The sequence below is a fragment of the Sparus aurata genome, chromosome 15, assembly GCF_900880675.1.
Source record: "Sparus aurata chromosome 15, fSpaAur1.1, whole genome shotgun sequence".
Lineage (NCBI taxonomy): Eukaryota > Metazoa > Chordata > Actinopteri > Spariformes > Sparidae > Sparus > Sparus aurata.
The window spans coordinates 22,501,680-22,529,627 of NC_044201.1; the positions used below are offsets into that span (position 1 = coordinate 22,501,680).

The 27,948-nt window shown below is 41.5% G+C and overlaps 1 protein-coding gene across 2 annotated transcripts in view; it reads left to right on the forward strand.

Moving 5' to 3' along the window:
• chrm3a (cholinergic receptor, muscarinic 3a) overlaps nt 1-27,948 on the forward strand; it is a 90,252-nt gene that overhangs the window by 13,504 nt on the left and 48,800 nt on the right. Inside the window, exons 1-2 of one of the 2 annotated variants that reach the window (XM_030440929.1) lie at nt 11,166-11,285; nt 18,459-18,573. The gene's annotated coding sequence lies outside the window, so the exon portion shown is untranslated. Of the gene's footprint in view, nt 1-11,165; nt 11,286-18,458; nt 18,574-27,948 lie in introns of those variants that run through there. The other variant, XM_030440928.1, reaches the window with a different exon arrangement.

Consider the following 27,948-nt stretch of genomic DNA (forward strand, 5'->3'; position numbering starts at 1 on the left):
TAGCCGTTTAAATGATTAAAACACCCAGTGCGCCACTGTGTACCAGCAGATGCAATAAATACTGTAAATACTGGGGGTGTGATCCCAGATGGCTTCGAGCTGGTACGTTAAACTGCTGCAGCTCTTTTTTCAGCCCGCACATTCGTTTTTCCGTGATGATATTTCATTAAAGAAGGCTACATGTTGTCGGTGACCCCGAGTAAACTCCTGAGGTTTTCTCTCGCGCCGTGCCACCTCTTCCTCTCTGCTGTTCATGTTTATTTAACCGCTCTTTTTTTTTTTTTTTTTTTTAAAGACAGATTAGTCTCCCTAAAGCTCTTTAAATTAATCTCATTAAATCTCTTTTTTCTCAGCAAAGACATGGAGGGGCAGTTAGAGTTTGTAGTCATCTGCCTCATTTTCTCTTAAGCTGCTATCATTACATCAGTCACATCCTGCTTAATCCTCAACTGCTGAAAAACCACCAGGGGAGCCGGGATAACCTTGTGACCTCCCCGCCGCCGCTGTGTTTATTATTTAAACGTTACATATCAGGACCCGAGGAGCTATAATAGCTTAACAGTGGTCGACGGTTCCTTGGAGAGCGTATGAAAGAGAGTCTGAGTCATATCCCCGGTTTGGTAATGATCTCTTTCATTGTATCTCAGCTTTGGCAGCAAGTTTAAGAAAAGCACTTTGGTGTCTATATATCATAATCAGGATGTGACAGAGGTTATTTACATTGCTCACAATCCAGTGTTGGGTTCCCCTCTTAATTCCATGGTTAGTTTCCAAGCACCAGCCTCTGCTAAGGTGAACAAAGTTAATCATATCACTGCCACATGTGTGTGTTTTAATTGGGATTGAGGCCACTTGGCTCCTGAAGGGAAATGCTTTGTCGCTGAACTGTAACATCCAGGCGAGAATACTGATGAACTCCAGAGACTCCAGACAGTCGGAAAAATATTCCACGACTCATATGTTTTTGACTGTTTTCAGTCTTTGCAGCGCCAGGTGTCTAAAACGAAATGTATTCATCTCCCTGACGAATAGTTCTAAGAGCTGCTGAAGGGTGAAATAAGAAATTTGTCAGAAATGCTTAAAAGAGAAATAAGTTTTGTTTCCAATCAGGTTATTTGATCCAGACAAATTATCTGGTCAAAACGCTTCAGCTGCAGCTGTTAACTGAATAATTCATTAAAAGGGGAAAGAAGGAAAATCTGTGGTTTGTCTGTGTAATTGTTCGAGCTGTAGAGATGTTTGCCTTCCCTGGAACATAGAGGAACTAGATGGCTCTCAGCTTGAGGTGTCTAAATTGCAAAAAAAAAAAAAAATACATTTAAAACTTAACAGCAGTGTCCCATTCCAGAAATCATGACCTGGTAACTTAAAATAATCCTCAAACAGGAGGTTTCCTGTCTGAACTTTTTTTTTGCCTACAAGGCATGGACCTATTATCGGCCCGGCCAGTTATCAATATCTGTGTTTTTTGTCTCTGCTCGATGATTAACACAACTCATCTCTGCAACTATGAGGTCTATTTGATTGATCAAGTTATCATAATAAAGGGAACACTTGACATATTTGTTCAGATGTGTAAGTATAAGTATATACTGCTGAGTCAAAGTAAATGAAGTTGGCACACAGCATACATTGCAGTGCAATTGTAGGATGAATATCACTGAAGAATGAGGCAGCTGCGGCTCCGAATCTCTAGCGAACCATAGCCAGACATCTGAACATTACCCCTGCCAACTTTTATGCTAATAAAGTTAATCAGAACAAAATTAGAGAGGTTTCAGTGCAGAGCACTCCACTCCACTCCATTACAATGGGTGCTCAAAGGCTCAGGCTTAACAGGTTAATTTATGCTACTTTGTCACTGATGCAGCATTCTTCCTCTGTCGTCTCAGTCAATGTCCCGAACACAACAGGGGGCGTTTTTCTGTCCAGTGTGAAAGGGGTAAAGATTTGAATTTTTACTGTAAATGTATATCTGTTCCAATTATTGGTTATCGATCTCCATGACAAAATAAAATGTGTCGGTCTGTCCTTATTTTCTGCCAAACTACACCCACTAACTGTATCACCATGCAGAAGGAACAGTACTGTTTTGTTTTTAAATTTATTTTTTTGCCACCTTGAGTGCCATCTAATATGTCCAAAAATCACCAACACACACCAAAACAATTGAGATGATTTGCCAGCACCACAGGTAAGAGAAAAAAAGGGTATTTTTGGGGTAAAGTGTCCCTTTAAAATCCGTCTGACATGCATCCCTGCAGCTTTGACATGATATGCTGATTTAAGCAGCGTTATACTTTAAGTCTTCTTGTCAAACAGGCTCGGCAGCATACTTGTTTTTCGGCTTGCAACATTCCTGCAGAACTGGATCTCATATCCATGTTGTGGAAATACATAGAGGTGCCCAGCACAAATAGTGCTAAATGGTGCGTGTGTGCAGACAACAATACAGGTACCTGCTTTCCGAAGACGCCCCGACCAAACATATTCACGAAATCTCAATTTGACTGGGAGGTGCTGTGTGAGAGACAGAGAGCCTGAATAAGAATTAATTTGTCTCTCATGGAAAACTGTTCAAAGAGCCATGAAAAAATGAAATGACGAGTCGTTTTGCAGATGGCTGCATTCGAGGCAGACATTTTTGGAGCCGCAGTCACTTTTCTTTTTCTCCGTTTCACAGAACAAATCTGAAAACATCACGACTGCCAAAGCATAAACATGTTCAGTTTAGTTATGTAAGATTGTTACCGTTACATCCCCGCCACATGAGCTACAACAATAATAACTCTGATAAAATAATCACTTTATTTGTATCGACGCAAGGATGTTGGTTTACTTTTCATTCTTACTGTCGTCTGAACAATATGCCATACAGTATCCAGCATGTAGGAACAGAAGTTTACTCATGTGATATTGTTATTGAAACAGCTCTGAAAGTGTGTCCCTATTAGGAGAATTTTTTCGGCCATGTTTTGAATAAATCCCTCACCCCCTTATTTGATCTACTTCTGTTTTAGCTTCTGCGGTCTTTGGGTGTCTGAGAGAGAAAATCAATTCTTTCATAGTAACATATTTTGGAGGACTGCAGGGGAATGAAACCAGAAATCCCTCATCTCCTGTGCACTGAATGTATTCACTGTGATGCTGGGGCTTCGTTTCTTCAGCATTTTTAAATTTAGTCTGGTCCATCGCAGCATTTTACTCTCCTACTTTTTCCTTGTAGGAGCACGCATCACACTGATTAGTTCTAACACCCCCCACCTGCCTCTGGAACAGACAAAATCCCTCACTGCCATTATCGGAGCATTGTCGCCGTGATTGTACGGGCGTGTTCATGTTCAATGCAACCATCCGTCAGTGGAAGTGACAGGATGGGTCCCAACCTAAGTCTTGTCTTAGCAGCGAGGCCATTCGATCTCTGCTCCAGCCTCATCCATCAGAGTGACATATGCAGATGGTTCGCTGTACATCCAGGGGACCTGGAGACATCGAGGGCTCCACATTTAACCTGCTCATAAGACCATCCATTTTACACTTCTCGTCTCTGGAGATGTATGTAAAGATTGTAGCATCTATTGATGTGTCATTTCATTTCTTGAAGCTGTTGCCATTGAACAGTGGTGTGCACAGACTTTTTGAAGGGCAGGGGCGAAAAGAAAAAAAAGGGCACATACCAGGAGGGCACTTTAGCACGCGTTTTTGCCTCCCAAGAAGGCAGTTTAGTGTGTTTTGCCAACCAAGAGGGCACTTTAACACTCGTTTTGGCTCCCGAGAGGACACTTTAGCACGCATTTTGGTTCCCAGGAGGGCACTTTAGCACGTGTTTTGGCTCCCGAGAGGGCACCTACCGCATATTTTGGCTCCGAAGAGGGCACTTAAGCATGCGTTTTGGCTCCCAAGAGGGCACTTTAGCGCATGTCTTTTTTTCAACAATTGGGCCACGAGGGGGGGGGGGGGGGGCAAAAACACCCAGGTTTAGTCTGGTAATGTTCCGACTTCTTATGAAAAATATCCAGTCGAGGTCACCACAAGCATGGCTGGAAAAGTCCAGAGGTTTCTTTAAAATCACTTGGTTTTGTCACCACATACACATCTGGAAATGTCCCCAGGTCTCCTTAAAAATACCCAGTGGTATCAGGCTTATAAATGTTGAAACACAGTTGCCCTGTGATAAAAATAGTAGTTTCACACGTTCAAACATAGCGATAGAGGCACAAACTGCATTCACCCATGTGGCAGCTTCATCTTGTACCTCCGCCACCATTCCCTCCACCTCCTGATTTGAAAGTCGGGTAATAAACATGCAATGTGACCGTGATGTGACACGTTTTATATGAATGTCAAAGTTGTACATCACCGATGACTTGTACAAACTAGGGTGTATCTGTGGTTTGCAGTTAACTCCCAAAATTACATCCTGGCAACACTATACTATCCCTTAAATAGGAACTGGAGAAGCAAGACCCTAATCTGTGATGCTCGGCTGAATTAACAGCCTGGAGGTGATTCATGGACACAGGAGATTAAGAGGTTTGTAGACTCAAATGTGCAGAGCGTTCGTATTATAGCTACACGAGTTCTGAACCAGAAAAACAGTCTGATGTGTTTGACACAAAGTGTCCCAAAGCACATCATCAGTAAAACCAGCGTTGTGCCTCTTAATGGAATATGCATGTAGTACACGTTCTGCAATTGCGCAGTTTTCTCTGCATTAATAATCCCAAACTAGGAAGGAGTATTTTTGACATAACGATCAAATTTTTATGATGTCCTCTGTGGCATCAAACACCCTGCAGACTTAACAGAGTCTGACTGTTTTTATAGTACCTCTGAACATATGGTGAGGCTAAGATGTAGAGACTCAAGTGACTGACCTGAATGAAAAGAAAATGGAAAATTCATTTAGAAGAAAGCCTCTGGCTGAGCAAGCAATATATCACATTCATAATGAATGATTATGAACGTCAACGTTTTCAGGTTTCAGATTTCGTAAGAAGCAGTTTAAAGAAAAAAAGTGTGTGGATCTGAGCTGCATGTGTCTTTTTCATCCTGTGGTTTTAAAAAAAAACGAGCTGCTTTGAGTTCTACGTGCGTATCCGAATATTTCTCAAAAGCTGCAAAGATGTCATGGTTGGCGCTGGATGTGCGTAAATCCATTTTCCTCCATCACCGGCTCACTATTTGCTTACACTGGGCATAATGAATCATTAATTCACCGCTGTCACTTGCAGCCCACAGTCACTCTGAGCAGAATTAACTCCTGATCCAGCAGAGCAGAGAAAGGAACAAAGGAGTGCAGGAGCATGAGCCTCCATATTTTTTTCACTCCAAATGGCAAACTATGGATCCGTTTATGTGTTGACAGGATGGGTGTTTTCTAATAAGGCTGTTAAGCCGCACCCTCTGATGCATGTGGTTTTGATTGTGTTTTGCATTTTTCATAGCTCTTATTATTATTTTCAGGCTTTGAACACATGATTTCCTGTTTACAGTGGGTTACAAAGCATCACTCTTGATGCACATTTGTGTTTTGTTTTTCTTCTTAATTAAAATACCCTCTCAAACCCTGAATAGGCTATAGTATGCTTTAGAGTATAGTTCCCAACCAGAGGTCCTTGTACCTCAGGGGGTCCTTCTGCAGTTGACAGTTCCATTGTATGAAAAATGTAAAATAACACTGTCAACCTTTATATACAGATCCAGTTTGAAATGGGTACAAATGGACACATCAATAGAGAGATAGATCATCCGACAGAGCTGTTTGGGCACATCAGACAAAATGGTGGAGAGCCACTGTGATAGAAATGCATGCCAGTCAAATGGATGTGACACACCAAGAACTTAAACCAACATTATGTTTCTATTTTTACCTAAAAGATAAATGATACTGGTGATGCTGTCATCACTAACTCGGCTTGGATAACTTGGATCAGCAGGAACATCTACTCGGAGAAGGACATCACGCTGTACGGCTCTATTTCACACACTGGATCATATTGGAGAAAAGTTTTTGTTTTCCTTCTGATGTCCTCCAGGTTCCCTGCCTCAACTCTCTGTGATTAAGCAGTTTCCTGATGGACAAAAAGCTTTGAGTAACTGCTATCTGATGGTGGCTGTAGCTGCTCAGTTAGCCCAGTTAGCCATGCAGCTAGCTGACCATGCAAAGTCTGTGAGCTCGGAACACTTTTATGGTGTTTTGCGGCTTTGGACCGCCTATAAGAGGAGGTTCTCAGGCCCGGAGCAGGAAAATGCTGGCAAGGAGCGATGCCAGATTGTGCTTCAGAACTGGAGCCAAGCTAGCGGGCAACTGGAACAGAACCGGACAGAGGCAAAGAGACCAATGAGGACATTGAAGGAGGAAGCTAAAGAGACAGTGAGCAAGCAAAAGGCCAGAGACATGAGTCAATCTCAGACTGGTTTTCAGGTTGTTGGTGGAAGCTTTGCGAAGTAGAGGTCTCCAAGACAGATGCCAAGGTAGTCTTCTAACTCTAGCTGCCATTAGCTAGTTAGCTAAGTTAGCTGTGCAGCTAGCTGGCTCTGCAATGGCTAGACTAGGAGCCTGGAGCACCATGGGATTGTTATTTCTTCATAAAGTAAAAGGGCTCCAAGACAGCTGGCCTTCTTGTTGTTGGACTAGTGAGTGATATTAGCTGGCCTGCTAAGCTCCTTTGTTGTAGCACTTGCTTCATGTTTGGCCGTTTGCAAAGCTGTTGCATCATTTCCAATTGCACGTGTACAGCTGTTCATATTTAAGATGTGGTGTATGAGCGAATCTGAAACTGTTGGGGTGCCAAATTACATGTTGCTTTAAGTGTAAGAATCTCTCTCTGAATGTATTGAGTTTGTTTTAATTTGTCGGGATTTCGGTTCCAAACCTCTCATCAAACCCAGTTGAAATAGGAGTGTGGTTATTTTGTAGACATCAGAATGTTTCTAAGCTTAATTATCTCTTCACTGGATAATAGATTGCCCTTACAGATAAGGTCGCTGGCATCCCACTGGACAACGAGTCAGCTGCAAAATGAAATAAATCGTGCTCAGTAAGACGCGCTGTAATTTTGCGTAAGACCCAAAACATTCCCTCAAACGACCTAAGTTTCCCTCCAGCTCACTGCTGATTTTCATCTGTGAGCTCCATGGAGTGTAACTTTAAAGCTAATGTTGTTTATGTTGTGGGCACATGTTTTTCTGAAAGGGAAAAGCTCGCTGCTCCATTTAGCATGAGTCAGCAGTTAGTCTGGGTATCCATAAATGTATTCCTTGGTTTTTATTTTTCATCAGCTCCTGGGCTTAGTTTCCAAATCTTTCTTCTTCGGTCCCGAGGAGAGAATTTTTACAGCATTTTCTCTTGTCTTCTTCACCTCCTGTAGCAGGCTCAGCTGTTCCCTCACTCCCCTCAGTCACACAGGCAAAGAGACACAGCTGGCCTGATTGGTAATAACCCTTCAGCTGTCACAACTGTGGCTTACCGCAGCTTTTCCGGGGAAAGTAAAAGATACCTGTTTGCTGTTTTGTCACTGTTAGAGTGAACACACAGCCTTTCAACTGTCGATGGTATGAAAGTGTTGTTCATGATACGCTTCGCTACATACACCGACCTCCTTTCTAACGTATCAGCTGATGTTTTCACGGAAACCATATTGATAAGCGATCAAACGTAATGCACTGTTACCTTGATCAAAATTACGGATTTCTTTAAGTTTTAACAAAGTTGGAAATATTTGGGATCATGCATTACACAAGTCAACAAAATATAAAACAAAGGTCTAGTTGTTTTTAGGCATCTTAATGCAGGAATGTTGAAAAATAGGCATGTCTTTGAATTGCAGCTCCTGTTTAAAAAACGCTGCACAGTAGTAGCTCTGATCTCATTTTCAGTAGGTTCCCTCAGTGAAGATCCTGCCTGCCCCCCGATGTTTATGACTTGCTGTTTGTGCAGCATTAAAAGGTCGAAGCGGACAAATAACTTGTGAAAAAGACAAACAAATGGCCCAGAGATGTTATTCCCATGATTTCGAAAGGCAAGCTTTCACAACACTGGTAAACATATAATTCACTCTGAAGCTGTCTCTTAAAAACACAAACACTTCTCAGTCTTATACACGTCGAATTACAGCGTAGCCACAATATATTAAAAATCACCCGGGGTGTCTCTGCGGCGTCTGAGAAAAGCCTTTTCCTTTGTCTGTACGTTTGTTTTTGTTACATACTTTACAGAGAGCTAGATTTTATAATAAGTCTGTTCTTGTTCTTCTTTGACCTTTTGCCTAAATGTTTTTTTCCACTTCTTTCAGGACTACATCATCCAGAGGAAGTATTTCATGATTATAAGTCGTCTTGCGAGATGAAAGTTAGGAGTGGCTTTTGCCTGATGAAGGACGATTTATATTTGGAGACCTAGAATATTCTTTTGTTGGTGCTGGCTGCGGGACTTTGCAGTTAAATTCGTGAATAATGCTTTCGGTCCTTTTCGGGACATTGTAATAGAACCTTCTTTATTTTTCTCATTCTTTCGCGCCTCAGCCGGTCCCTAGCTGAATGGAATTGGAACAAAGTGTTTGGGGGTCGGCGTTCTCCGATTTCTGATGACCGATGGCAGGAGAGAGATGAAAGGCCCGATGTAAAAAGCTGTGCCGATGCTTCTCCCCCCCCCATCACTTCCCCTCCTCTCCCCTTTCCTCCCTCCTCACCTGAGCTGCGGCGCCTCTTTTCACAGTCGCGAAATAATATTGAGGGGGTCTGCCAGACACATATTCCTCCTCTGCTTCCTGTCATCCCTTCAAGCCTCCTACTTTTTCCCATCCCCGCCTTTTCTTTACACCTTGTCTCGAAGGTACAATATGCTTCACGGGGGCAGGAAAAACAACCCACACAGGTTTCGGCTGAGCGAGCTCGCTAAGAGCTTTGAGCTTTTGGGATTCTGAATGCTTTTATGCTACTTGGTGGTGTTTGCGCTGATGATGCCCTGGATGATGGCTTGCTAAATGGGCTGAGGAATTTCACTCCGTGCAGCGAGGATACACATCATTTGTCAAGCAAGCTGCCTTCAATTATCCATGAAAACACAATGCTAACCATTAACATGAACTTCAATGAAAAGCTTATTTGTTCACCAGCTGGAAATCGGAACAGGCAGGGAGAATCATAAACAGGAATCTGGTTGTTCTTGGTCATCTTGCTACCAGGCGCAGAGCTGGTGTGATTGCCGCTGCGGTTAAAGAGGGAAGACTTTGTCTTAAAAACCCTCTCTTTTTGTTTGTGTGACTCAGTTTGGAGTCCCATTCGTCCTAATGGTTGCATTTATTCCCCCCCCGTGCCGCTCACACCTCACGCCTCCTCTCTTATGCCGTCGGCTCACAGTCAGAGTGGCTCTAATTGAGTTTTTTGGACAGGCGGCCCGGTCTCAAACGCTCCACGAGAGATAAAAGAAATTTAGCATTACAGCATCAAAGGGGCGCCCCCGCAGACCTCACCCCCCGTTCCACTTCCACACACACCCCCCCCCCCCCCCCCCCCCCCCCACAACACGATCAGATCAAATGAACTTGTAGGGTCAGTTTAGCTGTGAAGGGTTAATGATGTGGAGACCGCGCTCGGATTTTTAATTCACACTCTGGGCACATAACTACCCTTAGCCCATTCAAGTCTCGTCCCTCCACTGATGACTCATGCACTTTGCACTTTTTTGCGAACAACCTGTTTATTTAAAGCACTTTATGTGAATTTATTTGACTGTAATTTGATGTGGCTTGGCTTGGATCTGTCATTATCTGACACTGTTTGCTTCATCAAGATCAATAGGCTCCTAATGGCGGCAGACACAGGGTCAATGATGCAGCTAAATTCAGCGATGAAGTGTCCTTTAGCACCGGGGCTTACTTGAAGTGGCACATTCCCGGGATCCTTTCGCCGAGGTTCAAACTCTGTTTTCTCCTTCTTTTCATTTCTGCTATGGCTCTCTTGTTTCTCTAAGAGTATATAATAACAGCCATGCCTCTCACTTGGACAGAGTAAATGGGGGGGGCTATATTAAACCCTGACATCCTCTACATTTCTACTTCTCTACTGTGGAGTTGTAGTGCTTGTTGCTGTACAGCTGCTGCAGTACGGAGATTTATATGAAGCTTTCATATCCGGCCCTACAAGACTGATAGTAATCCGCTGACCTCGGCTGAGTGAAGTCAGCTAGATAAACGCGGGGAAGTGTGTGCGTGTGTTTGCCCACCCCGATCCAACGCAGGAGATTCATTAATATGGCTGTGAGTCATTTGCTCTGATGACAAAAGCGGTCATTCACAGTGGATGCTGCATCAACCCGGCAGGTATTCCAGCGCAGTTCAAGAGCCACATATTGCGCACGCCAGCAGCCGTTGTTTCGGTGTTTGTATCTCTTGCACCGCAGGGTATTTGCTGCAAAGCCATAACCATCAGATGTGACTTTGCTGAAAGACCTGGTCCAGATGCAAAGGGTCAGAGGAAATTCAAGTTTCCCTGTGGAGTTTTCGTGGCAACAAAACAGTTATGTTTATATTCAGCAATACTCACCAAAACGTGTTTACTCAAGGCCTTCTCATTTCTGAGTTTCTCCTTCTCCTTGCGTAAGATGAGGAAATGTCAATAAAATATGAGGTGTGGCCCGGCAGCATCTCTCCGTTGTTTCGTTTTAGCCAACTGTTGCATTTCACGATCTCTGTCAGATGATCATGTATATACGTATAATCACAGTTTTGCGTAATGTGACACTCGCGATATTAAGGTGAATTGTAATTAAATGTGGTAAGAACAGTGCGATGAAGGGCAGAAAGTTTCATTACACAGTTTGACATAATGATTAGATAACTAGCACAACTCCTGAATACCAATGAACGTTTGTGGAGCTGTGCCCTCGCCATGGCTTGTCTACTCCAGCTGTGTGTCACACCTCTCTCTGTCGCAGGTGCAGAAAAGACCTTTGCAAAGGCTACAATTGTGAGTCGCTGCTAATAGCTCCCCCGCCAAGCGTTCTCTCTTCTCGAACCTCTCTCCTTATAGATGCAATTTAGAAGTTTTACAGAGACATCCTTCAAGATGGCACACTGAGTTTGATTGCCGAGGTTACATGCAGCATGAGAAGTACCTTATTTTTTACATCCCTGTTTTCTTGTAGGATTTAGTGGCATCTAGCTGGGTTGGTTGCAGTACCTCTTGTCTCACCCTCCGCTACCGTAGATCAGCGGTGCAAGATGGCGGACTCTGTAGAGGAGGAGCTGCTGCCTCTGTTGGGATGAAATGCTCGTTCGAAGGTAATGGAAAAACAACAATTGATAGTTGCAGATACAATAATTAAAACATAATTATGAAAATTATACTCCATTTCTGCCAGATCCCCCTTAATCGTACACACTGGGTCTTTAGAGCTGAAATACACAACTTTTCAATGATACCCCCATCTAGCATTTCCCTCTGCTATTCTTATTGCCGTGCCGTGTTAGCAACATGGCTACCGCAAGCGGCCTGGTTGCTCTCCAAAGTCAAACCAACTGTAGGAAACCCAGCTGGATCTAGAAATCCCAATCTCGGTGATATTGTAAGAGGTCTCCATCAGAGTGAATGCCCATCTGTTAACTCTTGTTTTTCCTTGGTTTCTGTCACTCTCCCTCTTCACTTTCTTCGCCTCCTCAGTCATTGTTGAAAATAAATGGAGGTTTTGTCTTAATGATGATGGCTTACAGCTGAGAAAAACATTATGAAAACTTCACAACTTCAAAACTTCATTCTCGATGCAGTCTGGAGTTACTATATATATAAAGATCTGACAAATTTAAAGGAGGTAGCTGGTTCCTTTTGAATCTCGATGATAGGTGACCCTTGTGTTTATATTTGGATCACGGTTTGTGCCTTTGAAGAGCTGCAGCTTTATTTGTGAGGTCAATAAGACCCGTGCTGCCATCAGCGCTGATTTATCCAAATACAAAGAGTGAATGAATCCTAAATTTGTCTTAAAATTGCTGTGACGGTTCACATTTTGTCCGTGTGCGGAACTCATTAGAAGGATGACTTTCAAGAAATGTGAAAGGGTGAGAATGCTTTGCTGTCTGGCAAGTTTTCAAGGCCTCTATGTCTCTCTTTTTCTCTTGTGTCTTGTTTCTTGGAAAGATTGCATAAGAATACTCAGCAAAGAACAGTGTTACAGATTGCTTAAGATGTTTTCAACTTCTTGATTCAGATGGGTTCAGATGTGGCACTGACAGATCCGAATGCTACTGCTCAGAGTTGACCTTCCTGCCCTCCAAGTGACAGATACGAAGACAAATATAGATCTCAATTTTAGGTTAATTGATTTTAGGGAGGAAATTGCTTTATTCTGTTATACGCTTTCAAAATGAATGTTCCATAGTTCATTTTATCTTGCCTTTATTTCGAGTTTTCCGCTTTTGTTCCCTTTCACCATGGGCTTTGAAGTGGGCTGTTTCTCTTCCATCTGTTTCCCAGTCAATTTGGCCCTATTTCCTGCCAATTGGTCAAATCCCTCCATGGGCTCAGGCTCATTTAAGGAAGCATCGCATGTTGAGATCATCAGCTGCAGTTATAACAGTCAGTCTTTGAACCTCTCGGTGTTGCGGAAGCTCGGCAGAATTTTAGACATTCATTTGAAGTTCTATGTATCACCCTTTAGTGAGTAGAGGGCGTGTGTGTGTGTGTGTGTGTGTGTGTGTGTGTGTGTGTGTAAATGGCAGCATTTTTAGCCAATGGCTCACAAAATTAACAGTGTGAAAGTTTAATGAAGAGAAACCGTTCCTGTGGTCGGATTGCTGTCAAGGTTCAGCAGGTAATTGATTGCCTGGATGCATATATACACAAAATATCTGAGTTGTATACAGACAGCTGACTGTCATCAGCATACAAAGCAATGTTAGCTCATTTAATTGCAGGATTGCGTGTAACTATCTGCAAAAAAACAATCCTCCTAGTACAGCAAACATGACTCTTCATTCCTTTATTGCCACGTACTTAGACACTGTTTAGGACTGGCACCAACACGCTGCCATAAACAGTAATGTCTCAACCATACAGTATTTATCATCACCCATGTTTTTTCTCTTCTGCTGTCCCTAGCCGAGCCCGAGCTTTGAATTCCTGTGGTCCAACGAAACAGACTGCTTACAGGAAAATCCAAACTGAAATGCATCCTCACCCGTACGCCAGAAAGATTTTCTCTTTTCCCCTCATACATTTTTCAGAAAGCTCGCAGAGTGGTGACTGAGTGTTGATCAGGAGAAAGCAGAGCAGTCCTGCTTGGCTGACAATGTGCTCTTACACCTATTAACCTGTCTCCCCCCCCCCCCCCCCCCCCCCCCCCCCCCCCCCCATTTTACATGAGCTTCAGAAGACACCGAGGGAAAATATGTAGACTTTTGGCAGCCGGGTAAAGGTCTCATTTGGGTTAAGCTGTTTCAGTCCTCTTTGATATCCTCCAATTGAGTTTCCCCGGCTGACATGCATAAACCAATTAAACAGAATATCCCTGTCCACCTTTGTGGCTGGAAAGGTTCTTTAAGGAAAACATCCTCCACTGAGCAGTAGGTGTGACTGCGATGTGCTTCCTCTGCTTTACTGTAGCTCAGAAATTGACCATTTTTGCCTGAGTCGATCATTTCATATTGAAAGGTGTACTGTAACATTTATTTGGTATCTGGAGTCTGAAGCTTGTATGGAGCCATTTTATGTTTATTAAAACAATCCCCGTCTTCTTCAGAGTGTGCAGCAATGCTGGTTTACTATGAACCTCCAGAAAAGTTTTGTGGACTATTAAAATTCACCCGCCTTTCAGTCTGCATCAGGGTGAGTAGGTAATGAATGAACTCTCTCATTTCACTGAAGTTATATCGGAATAATCTACTGTCTATCTCTGGAGTCAGTCGCTGCACCTTTTAATGGTGCGTGTTCAAACAGAAACAGACGAATCCTGCAAAACATCCCTTCGACAAATCCACATGCAAATGGCGCTCGTCATTTATTCATTTAGATTTAGTGCAACACGACATCAAACTACACATTAAAGCACTCATTTGAATGTTCTTTAACTGCGTGTGGGAGAAAACTGTCTCCTTTTATTGTGATCCAAGGAAATCTTAACGTGGTTTCAATCACACCATATCCACACAATGCAGAGCCGTGGTGTCTGTGCGCTGCACATGAAGTAGCCGCTCTTATCAGTGGGAGCAGATGGAGAGCGTCCAAGTGAGAGGCTCAGTCTGGCTCCATGTATGTCATAAGTAAGAGAATGACCTTGGCGGGATCTCAATTGCGCTTCGGCCATACGAAACACACACTCTTCTGTCCTCGTCTGTCCCTCTTTCTGTACGTCCCTCCGTCTTCTCAGCTCCCTCTGTCTCTCACGCACACGCTCCTACACATTCCTGTGTGCGGCTTTGCAGCTGGAGACAATATACACTCCTCCACACTATCACTTCATCAAAAGAAAAAGCCATTTGTAAGACACTCAGAGAGGCTCTTTGCAATGCCCTTACATGCAGGTGATTACATTCTGAGTCATTTGCAGCATTCACCGCAGCGGGTAGAAGTATTTGCTGCGAGGTTAAGACGCTGCTTGATGGTTAATACCTGATGTAGCGTCGGTAAACATTCTTACCCATGTTTGCCTAAGCAAGTTTGAGCTCCTTTTCTTTCTTTTTTTATCATGCCTCAACAGAAACCCGCAGCTCCTAAATCAACCCGACTCTGGGTATTTGACTCGTGTAACATAAATCCCAAAAGACATTAATCAAGGGCTGTTTTTTAGGCTCTGTGTAGTTGTTCTCGCCTTGCTGAGCTAACAGGGAAGGATAAACACTCGCTGAAAGGTGATATCAATGTATTTTCGGCCAATAAATTTGAAGAGCTTCGCCCGGAGATTTATATTGGACCATAGCTGGTTGAGATAAGGGGCTCTATTTAGGAGGAGGAGAGGAGTGGGGCTGTGAGTGAGAGTGTCATGAGATTTGCAGGGGTTTAATCTCCACAACCCAACCCCATCATGTTGCAGTCGTGTACCACGATGGCTGTGTGCTGCAGTGGTCAATCCCCTCTGATGGCCCGAGGCGGCTGCACGCTCCCACAGTATGTGCCTCCTTTAATACACTTGAAGCCGGCAGGTGGTTCTTCTCACCAACAAGTTTTACTGTTGCATAACGTGTGCAGAGGTTTACTTAGCCTAGTCATAGCGGAAGTGCTTCCTAAGAGGATGATTTATGCATTGCTATATTGAAACGTTCATCACGGTCGTTGTTACTTTGAGTTAAGTTTCCTTTAAATATTTACAGCAAGTAACCGGCAGGTGTAACTTTTACATAACTAACGAAGCCATGTAACAAAGGAACCCTAGCTTGCTGATTATTATTATTTTCTATTTAGACGAAGAGTGAAAAGAGTTGAATTGGATTGTGGTCAACACACCTGACCTCCCAGTGAGCACCGACCGGGATTTCACTGTTGAATTTTCTAGTTGAAAACTTGATAATAAGATGTCTTTCCGCCCTCCGTTCAATGGGCTAAAATGTGGCTACAACATTAACGTCGCAAAAAAAACATTTATCTAATTACGTTTTCTGTAATTTATTCATTTTGAACTGGAAGGGAAATTTCAATGCATTTAATGTTTCATATAAATATAAAACTATATAGCAGTATAGCAATTTTTGGGGTGCCATGAGCTGCCTACAGGAAGCTTTCAGGACACTGTAATGGGATCCGTTTTAATGTAAAACAAGCCATATATATGCTGTAAAACACATGCACATACACATACAAGAGCATTACAGCTTCGGCTTCTCAGCACCAGGACTTCTGGAACAAGTTAAAATGTGTGCAGCTGTTGTGGCAGGTTGATCTTTTGATTGCTGGTGAAAAACCGTTATTGCCAGATTTGTTACAAACCCATCTTGTATCCTCTACAATGTGCCAATAAAAGCCAAACGCCACAATTTTAATGTTGTCTAAATGTAAATATTTCATTAACGTCTTCAAGTAGTCGGTGAAAAAGACATTTGTGCCAGCTTTGAACGTCTTTTCAACCGAAAAATGCTGGCTACTTTTTATTTCTATAAAATAAACTAGCATTCCATACGTTTTTTAATTGAATTTATCATCATATAGTAAGAATAACAACACAGTGTGATGCCTATGGTATATTTACACTATCGGCCAAGATTGGTTCCTGGCTCCTGGCAAAATGAAGGTTTGATTTATAGCTTTCATGACTCCATTAAGACTACATTATTGAATAAACTTACACTGGTTCTCCTCATTTTTCTTCTTCTACCCCTTCAATCCCAACGCCAACCCCCTGCGGAAGTTACTTGTTTGCATGGAGCAATATTCAAACTGTTATTACTATATATGAAATTATAACCATATCACTTTATTTCCACAGTAGTGGTCATGATTGTTTCCTCATTAGGAAACGATTGCTATATGCCTCGTTGAGGTAGTTGCTAGGCTCTGAGGATAACAGAAAGCGATCGTGTTTCCTTTTTAGATGGCGCCGCCGACACTAATAACACTTGGAAACACTAAATGGGAAAAAGTTGAAAAGTGGTCTGTTTCCACTTTATAAACTTATTTGACTAGTTATGTTAGCATAATCAGATATTTCCCATTTATTCTATGTGTGTATATACAGTGCTGTATCACATTGACAGCTACATTTAAGTATTCAGAACTAAAGATCGAGTTATAGCTTACAGCAACTGAAACTGTCTTTTGATTGGACGGTGCTGCGGATGTTGCATAATACCCGTTATACAAGAGCTTAGGGGTGACTTTACGTGCAAATCTAATTGGTTAACATGTACATGTAACATGTATCTAGTGTAAAACAATTGAAATCACAACGTTTTTATGAATTTGAACATACATCTTGTTGTAGGAGACACAAATACTGTGGGTTTTGTGCTCAATGCAGAGAATGCTTTGTTTTGTGACTTGCTCCGTCGCCCTCCAGACGTCCGATGTATGGATGGAATTATTAAACGCGGGTTTCTTTTCACATCCCTCGCAGTTGCATTTTGACAATGAGCCCGTCAAGATTTTCCTCCTCAGTATAATTCTCTGTGAGAACTAAAGCTCATATAATGACTTGACCTTTTATCTATTACTTTAAAGGAGCGGCCCTCACATGTGCCGGCTGACACATTTCTGTTTCAGATTGGTAATGAGCCATTGTACATTCACATTCACACTCTATCTGGATAATTACCATTTCATATTATTGAGAGAAAATCCCCCCCCTTATTCATAGGGGTATTTTTCGTGCAAATTGAGATCAAGTCCTGTTATGGATTTAAAGTGGCAACTCGAAAATGTTAATTGTCTAATTCGGTCCTCTTTATGGCTCGCTTGAGAACACCCCTGCAGACTCAGCCAAAACCAGGAGCAGAAAAGGCCAAGTGAGGTTGTCGGCGTTAGGATGAAGCTCAACATCTTGTTGGGAAACAGTCGTGGATTTTTATTTAAATTGGTGTTTTTTAGTTTGAACTCCATGCAGCCGATGTAAATGTCAGTGTTCTTAACAAACGATCTCAAAGAGGAAGAGAGTTTTTCTCACCCAGTAATGTCGCCCAGAGGAGAAATGTTTCCTCGGTTGACCTTTGAGGTATAATTTGTAAATGTGATACAAAAAGGCAGAAGTGTGCTCATTTGTTTCACAATAATAGAGTTGTTTTAATATGTGCGGCCCTGCATCGACTGTCCTCCACTCTGTCACCCTCTTTCATTTACCCATCCGAGCCAGCTATGACTTCCGTTTTTAATAAATTCCTTTTCCAGCCTGGGAACTGCTCCATTACTTTTGATTATTTTCAATGGCAAGCTCAATTTTTTTTGTAGTACATTCATATTTGTCTCTTAAGACTTGAAGACTGTTTTAATGAGCTCTCATAAGGTCTGCTTCCTTAGCCCCTGGCTAGATCCAGCTATGTGCAGCAGGCAACTCTACTAGACCAAGACTATATAAGGCATGAACACTTCCCTAGACATGAAGACATGCCATTCTTCCCTTTGACAGATATTATCCAGCGGGGAATGGTAGCTACACTACTCAAGTAGATCCTTGATTAAAACATATTGGACAAATAAAGCATAGGGAAAGATTTTACCGAGAGCAATATGAGCTATTTGGCAATGACATACATGAAAGATATACAAATTAGTTTCAAACTGAAGACCTTTGGCTCTAATTTGAGAGGTGTAATGTATATTTTCTAGATAGAAAGAAGAGTCATGATGGCTCAAACTCTGGTGACATAGTGTTGCGGTCTTTCCCAGCCGTTAAAGCTTGTCCTTCATTTCAAATGCAAAAAAAAAAGTCAGAGCGCTATAGGTGTTCTACTTCCTAATTTGGACAAATCATCTTTAACATATTCTCTCCTGTCCTCTCCTTCACCCTCTGCCCCCTTGCTCCCTTGTCTGCCTCCCAGACGCCATGATCCGGCCTGAGGAGGATAATCGCGCACCCGCAGTAGACAGCATGGACACCAAAAGGCACGCTGCTGAAAGGTGACCTCCAGACACTTCACCTCCCCAAAACATTTGGTGAGTAACTGGATTCCTTGTGTTCACAAATGATCTCCACACCCCCCTGTCAGTGTTTGGCAGGATGAGCAGCTCCGAGCCATTTGCTAACACGATGTTAGACATTTTAAATGACGTCTTATTAAAGAAAGCACATCATCAAATGTCTTTTTCTCTGCCATTGAACGAAAACTTTCAATGGGGATTTTCCTGAATGACCTCTGAATTGTCGATTGGTTCATACGTACATAATAACTGCCATTTTCCCCTTTGGCCTAAGTGGCACTAACGTTTCATGCAGAAAAAAATCTTTATTTCTTAATTAAAGCTATGTTTTTTCCTATAATGACCAAAGTATGTTGGTATTTTGTCAGAAATAGCCTTCAATAAGATCTATATATAAACCTTTGCACCCGTGCCCATGTGTGTGTAAAAGATATATTGATCCATCATAAACAGTCATTAAAGACTCAACCAATTTCTTCCTACTGAAGACTTAAATGTTAAAATAAAAAAAAGAAAGAAATATGTATAAGAAATATATAATTTTATTGTTTATAAAGTCTCAGTAATCTCCTTAATTAGTTGGGCATATATATATATATATATATATAAATATAAATATAAATAAATATGTATATATAACTTTACTGGCAGCAGGAGTGACTCTACTCATTTCTAAAATAAGTCCAGATGTATGTAAGCTTATGAGTAAATGACCCTACTTCTCGCTTGTTTTATTACCTCAATAAACAGTTTTCTAATGAGTTTATGGCCTCAATCGTTAGTTTGAAGTCATCAGTACAGCATGATGTCCTTGGGTTCTTAGTAATGAGGATGTCCACCCTCCTGTTCAAACATGGTCACTTCTGGTGCCAAAAAAAATCTAGGTAGGTGACGCCATTGAGGGTTTGCGCTTAAGAACACGTCAGCCGCTGCGACGACGTGGCTCAAGCAAAAATTTGACAGTGAGATCAAGGTATTGTTGATAAAACATTTTTGAATATCACAAAACTTTTCTTTAAATATATCAATTAAAATCAGACGAATACATTTCAATCAGTCTCAATCACAAAACCAGTGCAGACAGCTAAATTGTAAGTACCCATGTGAAAATAATGTTCAGTCATGTATGAAGTTAATTTGGATGTACATTCCAGGCAGTTTATTGGCATAAACTAAAGCCCATATACGGCAGCAATCCTCAGTGGTGGGTGAAAACCATCTGTAAGTTATTACCTGTGGAAAACTAAATATCAGCACACGCGAGGCCGAATAAATAAACAAACATTAGGATAAAACGCCATGACACACCACGAAAACAACGCGACTGCTACTTGTACAACTACTACTACTAATAATAACAAATGTAATGTTTAATAATGTGCAGTGTCTTCAGGGGCCCGGAGAAATAGAGAATGTGGGATAATGTGTGCTGCACGTAGACAGCATATATGTGGTGATATTTGAAATCGGAGCCCAAGAAATTACATTAAAGGACAGGTACTGGCAAGGCTGAACTTTGTTTTAAGATCCAGAATTGAAGATTTTAGGACCTGAATTATCACTTGTGACTATTCTGTAAGTCACTTTTTTAAAGGGCCCCTGTTATAGAGAGTGAGATGTCAATGTTTTATATAATGAAGTAGCTCTGAGTGTTATATAAATACTGTTCAAGGATCAAAACGCTGAATCCACTGAGAAATGCATAAAGTCCGTTTTCAGAAACTAACATGATTGAGCCGTTAGGACTTCAATAGGATTGTGATGTCACAACTATACAGTCACCTTCAGCCACGCCCCCTAGCACAACCGTGGCTGCAGAAACGCCAACGGAGCTGATGCGAAAACATGGTGCTCAGGCCTGTGAGAGCTGACCAATCAGAGAAGACTCGGCTGAATAGAGGTGCTGCAGCAATGGACACTATAAGAAAATAAAAATAATAATTTTTTTAACACTAAATCATGTAAACATTTTTGAGTAGACTACCAAAATAAAAGCATGAACCTGAAATTTAGCATAATATGGGACCTTTAATGGTACCTGGTTATAAAAGCTAATTTCAACTGGAGTTAAAACACGAGAGAAACAAGAGATACAAATCTAAATCTAGTTAAATTTCTAATATTTTTGGAGTGTAGGTTATGTGTCATATATCAATCTGTGGCCTAGAGCCTTGTTTGAAAGTAATAAAATTCGTCCCCTGAGCGTAGCAGACATAGATCTTCAGACAGGTTTTGTGTGATAGTGTCTAGATGCTGCTTAGCTCGTTCCGTGTTGAAATATTACCTTCAAGTCCTCTGCAAAGTTAGTATTAGATGAAGTAGCCTTTGGCGAGAGTGCCTCGTTATGGAAATCAGGTTTTTGCACTGAAGCGGTGATTGATAGCAGAGCAGAGTACCTCAGGCTATAATCAATGCAATCTCTGTAAGTGAAACCTACACAAATTAACATTAAAATCAAGGAAACATAGAGAAAATAATCATTTTAATTAACTGGCGAAAGGCAAGGCTCATTTGTCACGGAAGAAATGGTGCATATGTGCGGTATACATGCTGTTACCCCATACAGAGTTCAGTCGGTTTGCAGTTTGTCACCCAGCGTATCTGTGAGTGCGAGTAGAACAGCAGGAATGGTGAAAAACCACTCGAGCTTTGGATAGTATTCAGTCAGCATGCATTTAATTTCGGGTTCACAGTAGCAGGCAGGAGATACGTGGTTATACAAGAGCTATGGACGAGCACATTTGGGCATGCGAGCGTAGGAAGGAACAGATAAACCATTTCTGTCACCTCATTTCTTCGAATATGATTACCTGTCTGAAGTAATGCGATTGTCTTTCCCTTGTTCTATCTTATCTATTCCTGCTGTTGGTTACATTGTTAGATTTTATTGAACAGTCAGGATGTTTAGTGGCAGACTGTGATCATTGATTTAAGGTTTAAATTAGTTTCTCCAAAGCACTGGAGGAATCCTTTTTCACCACAGGAACAACTACTTTTTGCACACCAGCTTGATAGAAGATACTGTTAAGTCATACACGGATGGAAAATGCATAATTCAGGACAGAAATCTCTCTTATCTGATGCAATAATTACAGTATGAATAACTTGTCTTGATAATTACATGAATTTGTCCTGCGCTTTACAAGCACTGTATGAGAGAAAGCAAGTGGGTACACTGTTTTATTTTCTGCTTTACTCAAGTTTTTAATCCTATCAGTCTCTGTCATGAACTGTCATCTTGGTTCTTGCTCAATATCTCGACCATGTCTGTCAAAATCCAACTGACGGAGTGTTTGTGAGAACAAAAGGTGAGTTTTTAGCGGGGAAACCGGTCCAGTGGGACTTCATTAGGAAGTCGGCTTGTGCGATATAATACTTCAAAAATTATAAAACTATTTGGTATTCAGCTGCAGTTCTCAGGGGCTCATACTTGCAATTACAGAATAATCCTTGACTAAGTTAGGAAATCTCTGATCAGGTCCGTGAATACACACATGGATGCACACCCACACACACACACACACACACACGCATGCACACACAAGCTTAAAGTTAAGCTTACTTTGCTGACTTCTTTATTGTCCCCACAGTGTTTTGATAAAACTGCAGTGAGACTTGTGAGTTTTAAACACGCCAATGTTTGTTTTCAGTCTCTTTAAACACTCTTCAACTTTGCCAAATGGAAATCTCTCTTTTCATTAATATTCATTTCTGATTTCAAGACAGCCTTGTCAATGATGTGCGTTTTCTAGTAATGCACAAATCGTGTTTCTTGGCCATTAATATTAATGTATCTGTCTGTTCGACTGTTGCATTCTTATATTTTTAGATTAACTTAAAGCAGCAGCATACTAAATTACTTCTCTTCCCCCACATACGCAACACTTGTTCACTGTGCACTTGAATAAGAATTATCAGATATTTTGTACGGTGCCTAATGTTTTCTGTACTGCTATGCGTAATGTTTTTAAATGCAGAGTGTCTGTTTGGGTCGTCTGGGACAGCATTTGGACAGCCGCTGTCCTTAGTGCCGAGGTTGCAGCACTTGAGAAGGATGCTGCTTGTGCCAAATGTCGCTGAAAAAGATGCAAAGTGACTCTTTTTGTACAGCTCTGCTCTCTCTGCTGTCAGTGTGTATATACTGTATGTCTTCAGTGGAACAGTTGGCTGTCGTGCATTTTTTTTTTCTTTTCTGCAACTCAAATCAAAGTGTGTTTTTGCAGCAGTCCCACTGTTTTAATGAAGCACAATGGGACATTTCGACAGCTGTTGTAGCTGCAGCACAATGAATTACGATGAACAAAAGATGTGATTTGGATCAGTCCTCATACAGCTGTTGGTCATCTAAGAAAAAAAGAAAACTTTCACGGGCTATTTAATGATCCTGCTGATTGACTTCAGACATTTCCTTCTTGTGAAGAATAATGTGTAAATAGCACACTTGATATAACATCCCTTAGATTTCCAGCTGGGATCATTACAATAGTGACTAGAATGATACTCAGTAGATCTCATACCCTCGCCAAGTCCCAACAGTCCCAATAAATTCAATCAAGCCTAATCCAACATCAAATAAAACATAAAAAAGTCCTCTAGATCCAGATTTTTATTTGGATCCACATCAAATTGTACCCACTAATACCATACCAGCCACCTAATAGGCCTGATTTTTCATCAGGATCCTCCACTGCCTGAGAAATTAACCAAAAGGTAGAAAAATGCGTGATGTTAAAAAAAACTGCGAAAGATTTACATCAAGAGTTGATAGAGTTTATTCTGGACTGAGATCATCCTCCATCCAAGTTTAGCTGAAATCAGTTCCATAGTTTTCATGTAATCCTGTGAAAACATCACCTCCTTGGTGGAGGTAATCACATTTCAGGAGTTTAAGTCTTTCTGTATGGGCAGATTTGTATTTTCAAATGAGTCCCAATAGATAGGGAGAAGACCTGGGATCACGCAGATGGCACAGAAAAGAGTCTGAAGGATAATTAGTTTTATGTAATGTAAACGAACTTTACTTATATGTTATTTCTGACTTCTTTTTGGGACGCAGTACAAAGCGTTCTGAATCAACCCGAAACGTATCGTTATACATGCCTGCCAACCCTCCCTATTTTTGCTGGAGTCTCTCTTTTTATAACCCCTTTCTCCCGCTGTGCTACAGTTTATCCTGTTAATCACCTGATTTAACGGTGATACAAATCAAACGGGAGTTTCTCCGTTTCTGTTGGGATGTGTGTGTAGTGGTACCTGGCAAGCGAACTGAGAGGCAGAGGCGATCAAACGACCCCGCAGTCAGTCGCTCCTGTGCTCGCGCAACAAGTTCTTCTGCTTTGCTCGGTTTGCAGCTGGAGAGAGATGACACGGGTCCCACAAGAAGAAGACAAATGCACTCCCAAATTTCAGTGAAGTCGCTGCGAGACTTTCCTCTTTATTGACTTTTGCCCCCTGTCTCACTGGCTTGTCTTCTTCGCTCTGAAGACTGTAGGATGGTTCGTCACACAGTCACTACTGTGAGCTGTGAATTTAAGTTTTAATTTTAAGCTTTGTATTTGTTCTGTTAATCTGTGGTGGAGGGTTATATGGTCCGGGGATATCTCCCTCTTCTTCACAGATGTTGGCAGGTATGTTGTTGACGTATTGCCTGTCTGTTCCAGTTGTTTCCTCACCGTGTAGAGCTGTTTATGCATTAGTCATATGTATGAGTTGCTTTAGGGGACAGTCGTGTGAACTACACACAGACAGGGGCTGCTGAGATGGAACGGCTCTGTGGGCATGAGGTAAAGCCTCCGGGGACTGAAACGAAGAAGTGGTGGATGTTCAGGAAAGGAAACCACAGCTGCAACTGTTTCTTTTAATGCTGGAGTCTAGAGCCGAGAGATGCTGTCATGTCGAGACTGAATGCTGTGTCACTCCCTCTGAAGCCTCCTATAGATCCACTATATGGTAAACATTTGTAATAAGCTGTGATTTTATAATGGTAACACAAGTCAGGAGAGAGCGGGGTTGTTATAAAAGAAAGTAAAGGAGATATATGCTGCACCACTTTTGTTATCATCTTGGCACAAAGCATAAGCAGTGGATCAAGTCGTTTGCACTGTTAAACAATTTATAATAGCTTTCAAATACCTTTTTGAATGGCGCATATTTAGTCATAACTGTTGCTATTCTCTGGCATTCTCTCGTCTTTCCTCCCTCTGAGGTTTGAGAGGATGATGCCACATATTATGTAGCACGTAATGAGTCTAATTCGGTTTCCGCCATATTGCACAACCCTGTAGCCAAGTCCCCTTCCTGCACTTTACCAGCTCTCATCCTCCGGCTCCTTCATCCAAAGGCAGCTCTGGTTCAAAACCGCTGCCTCTCTCTGTCAATATGTCTCCTCCACAGCAATCCGTCTTTTTCTGTGATCGAGTTTTCCGGCCGCCAAAAGCTCACCTAATGCTTGCCGCTGATCTTCAATACCTTTGGTGTCCTGTAATGTCAGGGGAACTTATTATGCCTCTCGGGTTTTTCTTTTAAATTCATTTATCACCTCTATACTCTTACCCTCACACCTGTGCACCCTGTGGTCTCGATACAGGCAGTTTGAAAGTGTTTTCCTTTACAAAGCTATGCCACCTCAGGACGCATTTCATAACCTTTCCCGTATCGCTAACTTTGATATTTTTATCTCCCGTGCGGGCCTAAGACTGCATTAGTCAAGGAAAACATGCCAACTTTATCACCACAGCTTTATCTTTGGAATTGTGAGCTTAAGTATATAAACTCTGCGTCCTCGGTACCCTTTGCCTACTTCTGCTTTATCTCCTGAATATGATCTTTTTCATTTACTGCTTCATAAAACCTTTCTAAGCTTTTTCTCTAAGCTCTAATGACTTTGGAGACCCTGTTTTTATTCTGTCAGAATACATTAACGGGATTTATCATCAGTATATAGTATGTTGGCAATGTATGTTTTACATGATTTTAACTTCACATTTCATAAAGGTTTAATTTTTCAGATAGTATGTGGTGACAATTCTGTACTTATGATCTGGTGAGGTTAAGGCACTAAAACACTTGGCTGGGGTTAGGAAAATATCATGTTTTGGCTTAGAATAACTGTTTTTGTAGCCACAAACATGGCTAGAAATGTCTTCTTTAGGTCTTATCAAACATTTCTGCTGGTACCCCACTTGGAAATGTCTAAATGCATTATGGAACTGTGATCACTGGCTTGGCAGGCTTCTCACCTAGCTTATCTCTGTACTTTCCTGATATTAAAGTCAGGTCAGAAACATGTAAATGTGACGTATGCATGTGAACTTATCAGTGGTTTGCAGAAAAGATAACTGCCAACATTTTCGACTGGGCTGTTGCACGCGTTTTCAGCTTCCATCTGCAGGTTAATTTGCTCAATTTGTGTATGGGAACATTTTAATCCATAGGAGTGAGGCACAGCTGTCCTAACAGCCCACCTTTTATGTCCGATCATTATGCCTATTTCATTATATTATGCACTTATTAAACACTATAAGGGAAATGATGCACTTTGCCAAGCTGAAGAAATCCTGTTGTAAATAATACCTACACATGAGCCAGAGAACTTTTTACATGTTTCCCCCCTCACTTGTTTCCCCCCTCCATCCCTCCACAAAATTCCCATGTTTTATTATCCCAGATACTTCAGCTGCCAGAACACACAGTCCCATACCTACTGGAGACAGTGTCCAGATGTATCTCTAAAACTTTTTCTCCTGTGGCATAAATATATTTTTATGCGGTGGCTCTCGATCCATGCAGCTCCTCAGTCAACCGGGTGGACATGTTATTCTGTAGACGTGGAATGCGCTGGTGGAAAAGTGCCGTAGTCTATAACCTCTGTACATGCAATATTTAATACATCCTTTGCGCTATCGCTTCTTACCAGACACTCTAGGAATTTTAATGGATACCTGCTAGGCCTGCCGTCTGCTATCAGGGCTTAAAGTAAGAAATGTTGTTTTTCCAAAGTGTATTCACACAACATGAAACAGAACCACCTGTATTATAGAGCTTTTTTTACATAACATAATTAAATTTATGAGTAAATTACATTTTTCAAAAGCGTTCATGCATTATGTAATGTACTAGCAGAACAAATTTTCTGGCCACGGCACTCAGATCTACACGGATTTTTTTTTTTAAAGCAGCCTTTAAAGGCAAGCCCAGAACACTTAATTACATTTTATTAGCTCAGAATGGCTTCATCACACTAAAAGTGTTGTTCAGCACTAAAACTTATTGACTGCCGCAAAGCAGCTTTAAATTTGAAGGGGGGAAACAAATGTTCCTCTTTAAGTCAATGGGTTTTTTTTATGCTTGAATTCATTTCTAAATCAATCTAGACATTTCTTTAGCCTGGTCTCAAGTCTGTTTGCTCTTTTTCCTGTTTCTGTTGCTCAATGTGTGTGTGTGTGTGTGTGTAAGCGTGTTATTAAGTGTGTGGCTCAAACATAACATTAGTGTGATAGCTGTGTAATTTTCCTCTGGGCTGTGACAATACTGCTGATCAATAAGACTGTGATGGGAAATAAAAGTTGGCAACACAAGACACCCAATGTTAGCCACACCAGCAGCAAAGCTCTGGGGATGACCAGTAGGTTGGTTGGTCCACCACTCTGATTTAGACTGCTGTGAAAGGAATTTGGTTCAGAAATCTGTCTCTCCAGAGGATGAATCCTGATGACTTTGACAATCCTCTGACTTTTTCTGACTATTTCCCTCTCAGGATGACTCGAACACGTCCTCATATGTGAACAAATGAATGAAAATTACAGGAGTACCTTAGTCTTACGCTGACTGTTTGGTTGGGTTTACGCCCCAAAAACAATCGATGAGGTTTAGGCACGAAAACTACTTGATTAGGTCAAGGAAAACATCATGGTTTGGGTTAAAATAACTGCGTGAAATAACTAGAGGTCACCACCTTATAAGAAATGTTGATATAGTTTGTAATAAGAAGTTTTCACAGTCGACCTTTATGTTTAATTTCCTGATGAGGACAGGCAGGACAGACTGCCAACTAATAACGTGCCCATGATCTCAGTTGTACTGTGTGTTTAGTGCTAATTACAAATGTTAGCATACTAACACTTTACTAACACCATTTTGACACAAAACTATGGGAATTTGTTTACCTGGTGAGTTTGACGTCATGAACAAGCAATAAAACAGGTGATAGTATACAGCAGCATGGAGGCTAGTGCTAGTGTTTTTGTATAGTGAATTTCTGTTTATTTGAATTTGGGACGAACACAGAGAATGAAACCGATGTAGTACAATGAGAGTTTATGGCCGCTGCTAATTTACAATTGTTGTCGCTAGTTGGTCTATTTAAAGGTTAACAGCGGTTATTTTAATGCA